Source organism: Cebus imitator, unplaced genomic scaffold, assembly GCF_001604975.1.
Source record: "Cebus imitator isolate Cc_AM_T3 unplaced genomic scaffold, Cebus_imitator-1.0 Scaffold385, whole genome shotgun sequence".
Classification (NCBI taxonomy): Eukaryota; Metazoa; Chordata; class Mammalia; order Primates; family Cebidae; genus Cebus; species Cebus imitator.
Window position 1 is genome coordinate 318001 of NW_016107700.1, and position 16304 is coordinate 334304.

Here is a 16304-nt window from a genome sequence, read left to right on the forward strand (position 1 = left end):
ATATTCACTGCTATATCCCACCTGCCATATTCACTGCTGTATCCCAAGCTTCCAGAGTAGGCTCCGGCATTTGTAGATGCTCAGTGAATATTTGCTGAATGAACAAAACAGGAAATTGAAATATCTTAACAGCTACCACATTTTGACATAATCATTTGTAACATCTATTTAGAAATCTGTAGGCAGCACAAGTACATAAATAAAACACTGACCTTTGTCAAGATCTTTCCTTTTCTGTTCAGCATGCTATATCAAGAGCAGCACATTTGTGTGTGCCACTGTGTCATTCAGTTGGGACAGTCGCATTATCTACCCCTTGCTGAATTGAGCCTTTGAATTAGATGAAGGAAATTTGGGCCCAGTCTTCTGGAATTTAGTGAATACTATTATCTAGTTTCCCTCTGGTGCAATTAGAAAGGAGCAATGAAGCAATATATATAACCTTGCTTAAAAAGCAATTTATTTTACTTTTCTCCTTAATTAGTCTGTTTTGTTCTCCCTGAGCTTGGGAGGCATTTTTCTCCAAAAGCGGAAGCATTAAGTAAGATGCATTAAGTAAGATGCATTCAGTGTTTTGATGAGATTCATTGATTCTTCTTCGGACCAGATCTTGACCACTGTATTAGTCTGCTTGAGCTGCCATAACAAAATATCACAGACCAGGTGGCCTGAACAACAGAAATTGATTTCTCACAGTCCTGGAGTCTGGGAGGTCCAAGATCAAGGCCTTTGATGATTTGGTTCCTGCTGAAGGCCTTCTTCCTGCATGTGACAGCCATCTTCTTGCTGCACCGTCACTACTTTTCCTCTGTGCTTGCATGGAGAGAAAGAGAAAGAACAAGACAGATTTGCTGATGTTTCTTCATATAAAGGCACTGATTCCATCAGACCAGTGATCCCATCATCCCCCAGCCTCATGGCCTCATCTAATCCCAATTACTTCCCAAAGGCCCTATCTCCAATTACCGTCACATCGGGAATTAGGGCTTCAACATGGAATTTTGGGGAGACTCAAACATTCAGTTCATAACAGCCACTGTGTGTGTGCCAGTCATCTGGACAGAGTTTGAAAAAGCCCCATCCATGCCAAAATCTTATCTGTTTAAGATAGTAAAGGCATAAGTGCTAATGTGAACCTTTAAAAATGCTCATTTATTCTATAGATATTCCTTGTTTATGCCATATTACTCACTGGCTTAAAAATCTTGTAACGAGGAGGCATGGAACTTGGAGAAAGTACCCAAATTTTTTACTGTGTTCTGCAAGGCTGTGATCAGGCACCTGTTTACCTCTCACACTGCTCCAGCCACCCTGGCCTGCCTGCTGCTGTTTCCCTTAGGGCCTTTGCTCTGACTATTCAGTCTTCTTGCAGCGCTTTGCCCCAGATGGCTGGCTGATTCTCATCATTTAGGTCTCAGCTAAGTGCCATCTCTCATAGGACATCCCTGACACCCAAGCAGAATTATTACTCCCTTGGTCAGCTGGCCTGTGCCAGATGCTTTTGCTGGATATGAAGACACAAAGATCAGTAGTGCAGCCAGGCATATTAAGATATTACCCTTAATAAATGTTGGAGTGTGTGTCTGAGTTATTAATAATAGAGCATATATTAAACACTCTTTGCAAGGCACTATGCTAAGTCTTTGCCATTATTATTATTAGTGTTATTTTATTTTTTTATTCTGTTAAAGATGGGGTCTCACTCTGTGGACCAGGCTGGAGTGCAGTGATGCAATCATAGCTCACTGCAACCTTGACCCCCTGGGCTCAAGCAGCCCTCCTGTCTCAGCCTCCTGAGTAGGCAGGACTACAGCCATGCACCACCACACCCAGCTTATTTTTTTATTTTTTGAGACAAGGGTTTTGCTGTGTTGCCGAGGTTGGCCTTGAACTTCTGGCTTCAAGAAGTCCTCTGGCCTTGACCTTCCAAAATACTGAGATTACAGGTGTAAGCCACCACACCCAGGCTTTTGCCATTATTTATCTAATTTAACCCTCACAGATATCCTGTGATATATATATATATGGTTATCATCCCCACTTTGCGTCAGATCATAAAACTGAACCTTAAGGAGGTCAACTCACCTGCCAAAGGCCACACACAGGAAAGTGATAGAGCTAGGATTTACCCAGTTTTGTTGAACTTCAGGTTTTAAAGCCAGAAAGTTTTCTTTTTTACAAATTGATAAAAATGAACAGGACAAAGTTTTTTTATTTTGAAAAATTGAACAAATAAGAAGGAAAATTGTAAAAAAGAGACAGTGATGACTAATGAAGATAAAGCTGTTTGTCAATCATCAGATTCCTCTGCTGTGGGGAGGGTGAGGACCTTTTTTGTTCTGGTTTCTTCTCTGGCTTTAAAGGACCTTCATTTTTCCAGTGTCCAGCTTGTTTACAGTAAGCACACTGGTTCCTTTGTAGGGGAGTCTGCTCCTTTCTGGCTTTTCTGTCAGGGGTTCGGAGTCCTCTGGCTGGTGCTCTGTGATGGGAGCTTTTCCTTTTTGGTTCCCTGGAGGGCAGCCACTGTAATTTTTGCCTGTCTTTTTCCGGCCCCATCGGCTGCCCTGTCAGCAGCTTGAGCTGCCTGCTTTTGTTTATCAGCTTCTCGATTGTCAGAAACTTTCTGGGCTACTTCTAAAAGCGGAGTAATGTTCATTCCAGCAAAACCCTCCAATTTTTATAACTTTCTCTGAATGTCAGGAGCTGCCTGGGACACAAATGCCAAATTTATAGCATGGCTATTTTCAGGAGCCACCGGATCAAATGGGGTGTAAATTTGATAGGCCTCCTGGAGGCGCTCTGAGAACGCTCTGGGTGACTCATCGGCCCTCTGAACAACTTCAGTGGTCTCAGACAAGTTCACAGGTTTCCTGGCGGCTCCTTTAATACCTGTAAGGAGATACCAGTGGAAATCTTCCAAAGCCCTCCTTCTCCCTGAGGTGTTAGGGTCCCACTCAGGTCGGGTAGAAGGAAAAGCCTCCTCAAGGAGGTCCAGGGCTTCCTCCTTAGGCTTCCCTTCTGGGCTAAGGGAATGCTTTCTGGCCTCCCTTCGAATTCAGTCCCTCTCTTCCGAGGTGACAAGGGTAAGAAGGAGTTGCTGGCACTCGTCCCAGGGGGGCCTATGAGTCTGGAGCACAGACTCCATCAGCGCAGTTAGGACCGAGGGCTTCTCAGAAAACGGTTGCTGGCAATCTCACAAGGTTTAAGCAGAAGTATTAAACCCAGCACAGACAGAAATATTCACTAGCTGGGGGCCTGGAGAATCAGCAAGGTGGGAGTATTAAAACCAGAAGAAGTAGGAATAAGGTTGTAGCCAATGCTTTTTGCCACAAAGGGTTTCCTTAAGCTTTGAGTAATGGGGAGAAGGCTAACGACCTGGGGAGGCTCTTTACACTGCTGCCTGGGACTGGGGAGCTCTGGAGAGGCCAGCCAGAACCAAGCACCAGGCCGCTGCCCTCCCTGGTTCCCTGCAGGCTTGGGCTGTAACTCACCCCTCCCTGCTGTTTTCTCCAGGCTGGCTGCGGCGTGCTATGCAGCTGAGCTGCGGGTTGTCCCAGTTCCCGGTTCCCCGGGCTGGGCAGTTTCCCAGCCAGCAAGGAGTGAAAGGCCCTGGGAGCAGTGCTCACCTGCTGTGCCCCACAGGCTCCCGCAGAAAAAAAAACTATGCTTTTAAATTCCAGCCAGCCACTCCGCTGCTCCAGTGTTCTTAAAGAGACAGGACAGAATAAGACATTTAGGGCAGAGGATGGGAATGGGGAGGATAAAGGGCCACACGAAGTTTCCTGAAAATTAGAGATCAACCACAGGGAAGCATAATGTGAATTCAGAAGAATTAGAGTGTTACGGGTATAGGTTTCTCTATACAGTGCCTTGTTTAAGGGCACTGGGAAAGTTGTGGGGTGACAGAAAAGGTGGGAAAGGAGGTCTGCAGGATGGCTATTTTGAATCCACCACTGTTCTGAGAAAAAAAGAGAGCTACACACAGTCGTTGGGGTGTGGGTGTGACAATCCAGATGCCAACAATCTTTGTGGTGCCACAACTTACAGACTGGTGAATGTTTTTCACAACTTTCCCTGTAACAACAGCTGATCTGTGTTTGATAGAAAAGGCAGGATGGGCAAGGCTAGCCCAACCGGCAAATGAGCGATTTTACCTCCTCAGATAGGAAGTCTGTACTGAGTCCCTTAAAGTAGTTTTCCCCTGCCACCTTGGGCAGTAGTGGCGGCAAGGCATACAGACTTACACAGACACCAAACAGAACAATAGTCACTGGGACATACAAACAATTATGACAGTTTTGACAAACAGAAGGAGTCCCGTTTTGGGATCAGCCAGATGCCCTCCTGGCCGCTCCCCTGATGGAGACATTGGGCTCCTCTTGGCATTGGCAGATCGTTATAAACCCCCGATTAGGATGGAGCTGAGCTCGCTGCCATTAGTCTTATGAAGTAGCCACCGAAATGCAAGTAAAGGCCCTCTGGGGCTCCGTAGCTTTCGCCATGGAGCCACAAATTGGATCCTCAGAGGCAGGCCTCGGAGGTCCCCACTCACTCACACTTGCACGCACACAAGCATTCAGACAGAACCAAGACATGAGACAAACAAGGGAGGGGGGTCCCGTATTGGGATCAGTCAGATGCCCTCCCGGCCGCTCACCTGACGAGACGTTGGGCTCCTCTTGGCATCCGCAGATCAGTATAAACCCCCTATTAGGATGGAGCTGAGCTCGCTGCCATTAACCTTATGAGGTAGCCATGGAAACGTAGGTAAAGGCCCTCTCGGGCTCTGCGGCTTTCACCGTAGAGCCACAAATTGGAATTTCAAGGGCAGGCGCTTGAACTCCCCATTCTCTCACAATTCACTCACCATTTACACGGAGCTTATTGCACTTCTTATACCTGTTTTAAGATAGAGGCTGCTCTAAATTGAACGAGAGAGAGAGAAACCAGAGATACTCACTAACAGAAACTGAGACTCTGCCTTACAGCATACTGGAGTACTGGCAGAGCTAACAGAAACCAGTACTCTGTCCTCCAGCGTCCTGGAGTGCTGACTGAGACAAGAGGGAAGGCCTTCGTCAGGACCACTTCCCTCCCAGAGACAGACAGAGTCAGATCTGACTTACCTTCCCGGGACCAGAGCCAGAGGACTCAGGAACTGAATTTGGTGGGCACACTGGTGGTCAATCTGTTCCCCTCCAGACAGTGGTGGGCTACAGGGCCCTGAAACGTCTCAGGGGGCATCTCCCCTATAGGCTGCTGTTCATCTGGGGAAGGCCAGAATGAGTCCGGTCACACCCAGTGGCGACAAAATATCTCGCTGGGGCCTCCAAAATGTACCTGAGTGAGTCAAGGAATGCGCCACACTGTGAGATTGAATTATGAGTCCTTTATTATGCCAGCGACCAAGAGGTGGCTAACGTCCACAATTCTCTTGGCCCCGAGAAAGAGTTAAGGCATTTCTTATACCTTACTTTGAAAAGGGAGGGGGGAACCAGCTGAAGCAATTTTTCACAGAAGCAGAGTAAGCAAAAAGTTAAAACATAAACTAGTACATGAGAAATAAAACAGTACCAGGTACAAGCGCTAGAGCTGTCATAAAAAGACATACAACTTATAGATATGGGGGCTCTGGGTACTCAACAGCACCTGTATTCCCAGGCTCTGCTGGTGCCACTTAACTCGGCTTCTTACCAGCAAATGCATTCCTGGATGTGCACGGTGTCAGCCTGCCCCAGCTATGTAGCACAGTTACATACTTAATGGTGGGAAAATAACTAAAATGAAAAAGCTAAGATGGAGTCTGAACAGCTCTCAGTCTGAGAAAGAGTCAGTTTTAGCTGGTAAAAAGCAGGTTATCACAATACATACACTAAACTTTTTTTGTTTGGTTTTGTTGAACTAGTTGCCCACATTTCCAAGTTACGACATTTCACAAAGATACAGATTTCTGGCTTTTCTTGGAAATCCTAAGCTATGGCAGGAATCATTTGGAACTGAGTTGTACCTGCCCTTTGGGTCGATGTGCAATCCCTCATTTTCCATGACTATTATCTGCCTGCCTTCTCTGCAGCGGTGCCTTTCAAACATTTTTTATATAACTTACAATAAACAATACATGTTACGTTGCTACCCAGGACTCACATGCTTGCATATGTGTGTGTTTGCATTCATATATAGGTATAGATATGCATGTATATATATACAGTCCAAAGCAAAATACGTCCATGAAACAATGCTTACCATTACTCTTTGCAATTGTCTGTTCCATTCTATCCTACTGTATTCTAGTATTTTTTTTTTTTTTTAATGATGGCACCCACTTCTTAAATTGATTTCACAAACCACTTCTGGGTCATAGCCCATAAGTTGAAAACATTGTTATCTATCATGTTACTTGTCTGTTTCTCCTTTAAATGCTATTGGTTAGTTTTCTAAGCTGGATTCCTGTCTAAGCCCTTCAGAGTTTCCAGGACAATTCACTGTGTGGGTGAGCAGCATCTGCCTCTCTTCACTTAAACCTGGGCAATTACTGGTTTTGCCCAAGGGTCTTAAAACTTAAACTGCTTGATATCTGACTTTTCCGTTATCTGATTTCCTATTTCAATAAAAATAGCCTTTTAGGCAAATATGCTACTGATTCAGAAAATCTGTTTCCTGGCTGGGCTGGGAAATAAAGGGCAAATGAAATTGAGTCCTGGCTGGGCGTGGTGGCTCACACCTGTAATCTCAGCACTTTGGGAGGCAGAGGCGGCCAGATCACCTGAGGTCAGGAGTTTGGGACCAGCCTGGCCAACATGGTAAAACCCCATCTCTACTAAAAATACAAGAATTAGCTAGGCATGGTGGCCCCTACCTGTAATCCCAGCGACTCAGGAGGCTGAGGCAGGAGAATCGCTTGAACCTGAGAGGCAGAGGTTGCAGTGAGCTGAGATTGTGCCACTGCGCTCCAACCTGGGCGGCAGAGCGAGATTCCATCTCAAAAAAAAAAGGAAAGTGAGTCCTGTTGTACAGGAAGAAGAGTTCTCAGATGATGATGATGGTGCATGGGGACTTTACTGAAGGAGGCCCCAGCTTATGGTTTCCACAGGACTGATTCCTCCATCTTATGAAACAAATACTTATGGATGACCTATGTGCCAGACCCTGTGCTAGGGAACTCATCCAAAACTTATAAAAATTCTCCTAGGCTGGGCATGGTAGCTCACGCCTGTAATCCCAGCACTTTGGGAGGCTGAGGCAGGCAGAACACCAGGTCAGAAGTTCGAGAGCAGCCTGACCAACATGGTGAAACCCTGACTCTACTAAAAATACCAATATTACCTGGGCATTGGAGGCTGAGGCAGGAGAATCGCTTGAACCTGGGAGGCAGATGTTGCACAGTGAGCCAAGAATGTGCCACTGCATTCCAGCCTGGGTGACAAAGCAAGACTCCATCTTAAAAAAAAAAAAAAAAAAAGACTGGGCGCAGTGGTTCACACCTGTAATCCCAGCACTTTGGGAGGCCAAGGCAGGCGAATCACAAGGTCAAGAGATTGAGACCATCCTGGTCAACATGGTGAAACCTCATCTATACTAAAAAAATACAAAAATTAGGTGGGTGTGGTGGCATGCACCTGTAGTTCCAGCTACTCGGGAGGCTGAGGTAGGAGAATTGCTTGAACCCAGGAGGTAGAGGTCGCAGTGAGCTGAGATCGTTCCACTGCAGTCCAGCCTGGCGAGGGAGCAAGACTGTGTCTCAAAAAAAAAGTATGGATAGTAATTATCAATTTCTGTGTTTTATCCCTTCTTATTTCTTTCTCTCTCTCTCTCTTTTTTTTTTTTTTTTTTTTTTGAGATGGAGTTTTGCCCTCTTGCCCAGGCTGGAGTGCATTGGTGCGATCTCAGCTCACTGCAACCTCCACCTCCCAGGTTCAAGCAGTTCTCCTGCCTCAGCCTCCCAAGTATCTGGGATTACAGGCATTCGCTACCACTCCTGGCTAATTGTTTTGTATTTTTAGCAGAGACGGGGTTCACCATGTTTGCCAGGCTGGTTTCGAACGCCTGACCTCCCAAAGTGCTAGGATTACAGGCGTGAGCTACTGTACCCGGCCTATCCTCCTATTTTTCTTTTCTTCTGTTGACCCAGATATTCATCGATTGTCCCAGGGCAGTTCTGGCTTGGTGCTTCTTGGTCACTTGGATGTGCCCTTCTGCTGCGATCTTTGTGGGCTCTCACTGGTGTTTGTATGCGTGTAGGATGGATGTGCGCATCACGTTGTAGGGAGGGTGTATGGGGATGTGAAGACAGGAAGTGAAAGTCTGCCAGCCACTAAGACACAAGCAGCATTGTTATAAACCCCAGTGGGAAAAGGTAACATTATAGGGAAGGAAAACTGTGTTGTCATGTTTTCATGGAATTCAGTGAATTACATTTGGAGGACCGGTGCCATTTTGATGCTGGAGGATTCCAGCACCTTTGTGGTGGGGTTTCCTGGAAGAGATTCTACTACTCAAGTGGTGTTGACACCAGGTGTACCCAGCAAAATCAGGCAGCAAGGCTGGTGGAACTTGTCAGAAAGGGGGCTCACTGGGGCCATCAGAGACAGTAGTGAGGCCCCCTTGTGCTAGTTAGGGGGGCAGCAGAAACCCAAAAGTGGATTTTACTGGAAAGCAGGGGGCAGGAGAGGAAGGAAATGGCTAATGCCTTGACCAGCCATGTTTGTGAGTCCAGCAGGACAACTCATGGGGACTCTCAGAAATGACTGTGGGGGTGAAGTGAGTGTACTTGGGTACAGACGTTACAGGGGGCAAGACCAGTAATATATGGGTCGTTGCTATTAAATGTGACCCCATTTTAAGTCCTGGGCTTATGTAATAAGGCTATTTATGCTTGTTATATGCTTTTTGTGCATTACCTATAAATGTCTTTAAACTTTTACCGCAGTGCAAATGCAGCTCCTTACTAGGAATCCATGAGCACTATCTTCAAACTCTCCCTGTTGCCTTGACGTTGCCTTTTCGTTTTTCTTAATTCTATCTCTTTTTCTGGCCACTCTGCTCTTGATCTCCTGTGTCTACATCTGAGCCTGAAATTGGAGAGTCCTGTACCCCTTGGCTACTGTATAACCTGAGTCTTCTACTTCCTGCTTTTCCTACTCAATCTCCCACTTCCTTCTCCATCCCAGCAAGTCCCTCCCTGATGGGTCTTCGCCATCCATTCCTTTCAGACACCTGCCACCCTTCACGTTAGCAAAATGACACAAAATGATAATGGATTGTAAAGTAGCCCCCAAAAGATCCTCTGCACAGTTCCACACATACTAAACCTTGGGCCCTCAGAATGTGACTTATTTGGATAAGGGTCTTGGCCAGTGTGATTAAGTTAAAGATCTAGAGATTAGTCCATCTCCTGGACTACAGTGAGCCCTAAAGCCAATGACAAAGATGAAGGTGGCCATGTGAAGACCCAGGCAGAGATTGTTCTGCTCCCTCAAGCCAAGGAATGCCAGGGGCCACCAGAAGCAGGAAAAGGCAAGGAAGGAGCCTCCCCTAGAGCCTTTGGAGGGTGCCTGGCCCTGCCAGCACCTTAATTTCAAATGCCTGTCCTCTAGAACTGTGAGGAAACAAATTCTGCTGTTGAAACCACCAAATTTAGGCTGGGAGTGATGGCTCATGCCCGTAATCCCAGCACTTTGAAAGGCTGAGGCGGGCACGTGACTTGAGCTCAAGAGTTTGATACAAAAATTAGCCGGGTGTGGTGGCGCACGCTTGTAATCCCAGCTATTCAGGAGGGAGGATCACCTGAGCCTGGGAAGCGAAGGCTGTAGTGAGCTGTGATCTGGCCAACTGCATTCCAGCATGGACAACAGAGTGAGACCCTGTCTCAAAAGCAAACAAAAAAGCCACTAAGTTTATGGTAATTTGTAACAGCAGCCCCAGGACTCTGAGACAAAGGGAGACCATACAGCACCAAAGGACTTCGATTTCATGATTGGAGAACATTTTAAAATAAGAAAAGTATTCCAGAAAAGAATGTGAGAACCTGTCTCAAGTATTAACAAATAAAAGAATTGCATCCTAAATAATTATTTGCAACACAACATAGAGCCAGTGCTTACCCGGTAATAAAGTACTCCAATAAAGTACTCCAAAAGCTAATTCATAAGCAAACTGAGACTAGAATGCATATTTTTCCTGCAGGAGTCATGTGATATATCATAGATGTTTTCAAATATTAATCTGTAATAATCATTTTAATGTTAATCATATGCAGACTCTAATTTTCTTGAAGCAAGGGATTGTTCTATATGTATTTAAATCTTGCTGCCTAGCAGAGTGCTTTGCGTGGGTAGAGCATCCAACAAATGCTTGATGAGTAGTTCATTTAAAACTTTTTCTAATTTTTTTTAACCACAGGGAAACATCTGCAAGTAGAGTCGTTCATTTCTTAAAGCGCCATACACTGATATTTAATAGCAGCTGTTTTCGAGTCAGATTGCAAGGCTTCAGATCCTGGCTCTGCCACTTACAGAATGCAAATCATTAAGCAAATTTACATAATCTCTGTGTACTTCAATTTATTTATCCATAAAATTGTGATAATAACACCTATCTCAGGCCGGGCGTGGTGGCTCAGGTCTGTAATCCCAGCACTTTGGGAGGCTGAGGCGGGTGAATCACCTGAGGTCAGGAGTTCAAGACCAGCCCGCCCAACATGGTGAAACCCTGTCTCTATAAAAATAAATAAACAAATAATAATAAAAATACCTATCTCAAATGCTGTTGTGAGGAGTACATGAATTACTATGTGTTAAATACTTAGAACATTACTTGCATGTAAGGATTCAATAAATCTTAAATATTGTTATTAGTGCTTAAGTACACCTCCTCAACTAAATTATAACTCTGAGGAAGAGGCAATGTCCTATCCTTTTGAAAATCCCAGCATCTACACAATTTCTTACGTATTGTATGCACTCAATGAGTATTTGTGGAACTACTAAAGGGAGTGAATGAATGGTTCTATGTTTACAATATCTTCTTCATAAAATATAGAGAGAGAATCGATAACATTCTAGCATTTGTTACACTAAAAAGTGTTTTCAGAAATTAAATAGATTTTGTTTTTAAGACAGAGTCTTTGTTGCCTAGGCTGGAGTACTGTGGCATGTTCTCAGCTCACTGCAACCTCTGCCTCCCGGGTTCAAGCAATTCTCCTGCCTCAGCCTCCCGAGTAGCTGGGACTACAAGCACCCACCACGTGTGGCTAATTTTTGTATTTTGAGTAGAGATGGGGTTTCAACATGTTGACCAGGCTGGTCACAAACTCCTGACCTCAAGCAGTCCAGCCACCTCGGCCTCCCAAAGTCCTGGGATTATAGGTGTGAGCTACCACACCTGGCCTAAATAGAATTTTTAAGATGTCAGCAAAAAGGAAATTACCACCAGTGTGAAATTCTTCACTATATTTTAGCCCCTAGGAGACAGAGACCTTGTCCTGTGTTTCTTTGTAACGCCTGCCTTTTGCCTGATGTTTTGCACAGAATAGGCATGTGTGGCCTAATACACAGAAAGAGCTTGAGCAAATCCTTATGCAGATTCCCGGAGTTATTTTTCTGTGCTGGTCTCTGCTTTCCAGAATTCTACCCTGCAACTTCCACCTGCCTCAGCTTCCTGAACTCAGAGCCCCATCACCTTACCTCCAGTACGGCTCTGGGGTCTCTGGGTTCCCCTTCTTGCACCTGGAATTTATACATTGCCTCCAAGCAGAAGGCCCAGGGGTTCCTCATGCTCATCTCATCTGTTTCTCTTCTAACAGAGATTAATTAGCCTTACAAACCCTCTTGCTCAATCTGAAAACAGCTGTTTCATATATTCCATTCAGGTTTCTAATTGCTCACCATAAAAAGCTAAGTCCTTTCTTACTTCATCATGGCTAGAATCTGTTCCCATGCGAATGTCTTGGTTAAAGAAGAAAAATCTATAAGGTAACTATAAACTAAGACTTTCACATCCATTCAGTTGATTATTTTGTTAAGAATTACCAGGCTGGGCATGATGGCTCACATCTCTAATCCCAGCAGTTTGGGAGGCCGAGGCAGGGGGATCCATTGAGGCCAAGAGTTTAAGATTGGCCTGGGAAACATAGTGAGACCCCATTTCTACAAAAAAAAAAAAAAAAAAAAAAAAAAAAAAAAAAAAAAAAAAAAAAAAAGGTAAAAATTAGCCAAGCAGTGTCTCAGTGTCTCATGCCTATACTCTCAGCTATTTAGGAAGTTAAGGCAGGACAGTCAATCCCTTGAGCACAGGAGTTCAAGGTTACAGTGAGCTATAATCCTGCCAACTGCACTTAGCCTAGGTGACACAGTGAGATCTTGAAAGAAAGAAAGAAAAGGAAAGAAGGAAGGGAGGGAGGGAGGGAAAGGAAAGGAAAGGAAAAATTACAGTATAATCCTTCTGTGTTGAAGAGCTTCTGCTGGACAAATTCTCTGTCTCGGCCAGCAGTTTAATTCAAGAACAGACTCTTCTATCTTCCCTTCCAGCTTAAGTCAATTAGAATGGGGAAGAGAATTCCAAAGTAGAAAGAATGCACACTGTTCTCTGCCCCAATCACGCATCTGTCTCACAGCTTGTTAGGCAGCATGATGAATGTGTGTCATCTCTCTACATTTATTTGTGCATCCATTTTTATATCCATAGTCTATAGGGACTTTCATTGCTTTTCAAAAATCAAACGTTTAATGATGATATCTACAGATTTCCTCATCTAAGCACAGACATGGTTTCTATTTAGGTCATTTCTGTGCGGTCAGTCATTTCCTCTTCCTAGGTCTAGGGCATAGCCCTATAGTTCTATCGTACATAAACTATCTGTTTTAATAGAAACCTGCAGTAATGGTGGGAGGAGGGGGACAGAGTCATTTCATCAGAGGGATACATTGTATTTACTGGAGAATTTTCTTGTCATAGAAACACACTTAAAATTCTTTTTCTTGAAAATTTCAAACTTTACCAAAATGTGGTAATTGTCAATTATGTGACAGGGGGTTCCCTTTCAATATAGTGACTATCAGTAATAGTGGTGGAAATAGAACAGGCCACATTCTAAAAATTCATTTTCTCTTTAATTAGGACCTGCCTCTTGGAAGCTCCTTTAGGTGAGCTGCCGCAACAGCACTCAAACCACATCATCTAAAAGATATTGTGGGAAAATGCGTGGTCTCAAATGGAAGATAATGACAGCTGAGATGGAATTTAGAATGAGCTCCAGCACTTTGGGAGGCTGAGGCAGTGGCTCACTTGAGGTTAGGAGTTTGAGACCAGCCTGGCCAACACAGTAAAACCCTGTATCTACCAAAAATATAAAAAATTAGCCAGGCATGGTGGTGTATGCCTGTAATCCCAGCTACTCAGGAGCCTGAGGCAGGAGAATCACTTGAACTCAGGAGGTGGAGGCTGCAGTGAGCCAAGATCACGTCACTGTACTCTAGCCTGAGCAACAGAGCAAGACTCTGCCTCAAAAAAAAAAAAAAAAAAATTTAATGCGTAATACCTCGGTCACTTTCTAGTGAGAAACCATTCCTCCTTGCGGGAATTAGAGCCTTGGCCTAGAACCCTGGCTCTGAGGTTTGAGTTCTGTTATGACAACCCCCAGTACGCTGGTTCCATGGTGCCAGCACAGGACTGGCTGATGATAGAGGCTGACGTGTCACGTACATCATTTTGTCAGCTTCATTTTTTTAGTGTCTCTTCCTTGGTGAATGCCCCCTGATAGGTGTTACCATGCAATACAAAGATCACGTGCCTGGTGCTGCCGTGTGCCCATCCGTTTGCCTCTTTACTAGATATCCTGTCCCCGGCCATTCAGACTTTCTCCTTCTGGATTCCTACATATGTACACAGTGTATATAAAGAATTATAATTAAATAAACTACATAATTTGTTTAGTGATTAGGTCTCTTTTAAACTTTTAAACTATTTCTTGTGAGTTCAAGAAAGCAGAGATCTTTGTGGGTTTTTTGTTTTGTATTGTAATCACTACTGTATCCCTAGTACTTATAATAGTGTGTGGCAGATAATAAGTACTCAATAAATAGTTCCTGGGTGAATACATACTAAATATAAATCTTTGTCAATTATTGTATGTGTGAGAAATATCAACTCCTAGTTAGAGGCTTGTTCTTTCATTTACTTTATTGTAAGTGATGTTTGAATGAACAGAAATAAGTATGGAATTTTAAATTTGTCAATCCTTCCCTCTATAGTAAGCTATTTTTTGTTTCTTATTTAAGAAATTCTCTGCTGCAAAGTGATAAATACATTCTGGTATATTTTCTTCTAGCCCGTCTTTTCCCCACTGGTCTGCAATGACATCTCTGTTGTTAATTAACTTTTACTATCAGTCATTCTGTTTCTAGGCTCTCTATTTTGTTTCATTGTCTGTTTATCCTTTTTTTAAAAATTGTTTTCGAGACAGGGACTAACTGTGGCTCAGGTTGTAGTGCAGTGGCACAGTCATGGCCCACTGCACCCTCTATCTCCTGGGCTCAAGTGATCTATCCATAGTCTTCTGAGTCATTGGGACTACAGGTGTGGACCATGACTTCTGGCTAATCAAAAAATTTTTTTGAAGAGACGGTGTCTTACTATATAGCCCAGGCTGGCCTCAAACTCCTGGCCTTCCTCCCATCTCAGTCTCCCAAAGCATTGGGATTACAGGTGTGAGCCACTGCAACTGGCCTATCCTGTTTATTTTTATTCATCACTATTTATTTATTTATTTTTTTATTTTTTTTTTTTTGAGACGGAGTTTCGCTCTTGTTACCCAGGCTGGAGTGCAATGGCGCGATCTCGGCTCACCGCAACCTCCGCCTCCTGGGTTCAGGCAATTCTCCTGCCTCAGCCTCCTGAGTAGCTGGGATTACAGGCACGCGCCACCATGCCCAGCTAATTTTTTGTAGTTTTAATAGAGACGGGGTTTCACCGTATTGACCAGGATGGTCTCGATCTCTTGACCTCGTGATCCACCCGCCTCGGCCTCCCAAAGTGCTGGGATTACAGGCTTGAGCCACCGCGCCCGGCCTCATCACTATTTATTTTTAATTGCTGGACAGTTTGACAAGTCCGGTGGGAGCTACTTATGCGTCAAATCCCATTTGTAAGGGTTGTTTGTCTTGTTCAAAGGACAATGGGTGCAGCCAATGTCAACAGAAGTTGTTATTCTTCCTTCAAAGAGAAGGGATGCACCAGGATGGAGAGTGCCTGCATTCCTGCCCATCAGGGTACTGTGGACACTGAGCCCCAGATATGAACAGATGTGCAACTTCTCTTGGAGAAAACAAAATAAAAAATACATCATTGGTCCATGTTCAGCTGCTTATCATAAAAAAGAAACACATCATTGGATAAGCAACTTCATTCAAAAGTCAGTGCCGCAGCCAGCAAGAAATTAGAAGCTTATTAAAATAAGAAGGAATTTTGATCTGGGCACCGTGGCTCACACCTGTAATCCCAGCACTTTGGGAGGTGGAGGTGGGTGGATCACTTGAGGTCAGGAATTCAAGACCAGCTTGGCCAACAAGGTGAAACCCTGTCTCTACTAAAAATACAAAAATTAGCCAGGCGTGGTGGCGCATGCCTGTAATCCCAGCTACTCAGGAAGTGGAGGCAGGAAAATCACTTGAACCCAGGAGACAGAGGTTACAGTAAGCCAAGATCGCGCCACTGTACTCCAGCCTGGGCAACAGAGTGAGACTCCGTCACAAAAATAAATAAATAAATAAACAAATAAAAATAAAATGAGATAGAATTTTGGCCCATTGACAAAAAATTAATAATAATTATTATATCTAATTGCTGGGCATTGAAGAGCTAATAAGCAAGCCTACTTATGAGCATCTGTTTTCTGGTTGAGCTTCAGCTGTTGTAAGTGGATTCTTCTTATTTGGACTACTGGTTGTCAAACTGTAGTGTGAATCAGAAGAGTTTGCTAATACAGATTGCTGAAGTGTTTGATTTGTAGGTCTGGGGTGGGACTGAGAATTTACTTTTTACCAAGTTCCCATGTGATGTTGATGCTGCTGGTTCTGGGACCACATTTTGAGAACCGTTGTTGTCAATAGTGTGTCCACAGCTCCAGTATTATTTATTTATTTTCCTGAGAATTAATGTCATCAGATTTAAGTCATAGTGTGTATTAATACTGAATGCCAGAAAGATTTTTTTAAACGTAATATTGGAAATAGGCACATGAATATTTTGAATTCAAAATATATGTTACAGTGATTTTTTTAAAGTAATAAGAATACTGTCCTCTAAAATTC

General features: G+C 44.0%; 1 protein-coding gene across 7 annotated transcripts in view; it reads left to right on the top strand.

Annotated features, from left to right (window-relative positions):
• Positions 1-16304, top strand: part of BICD1 (BICD cargo adaptor 1) — a 288717-nt gene that overhangs the window by 157982 nt on the left and 114431 nt on the right. The window lies entirely within an intron of this gene.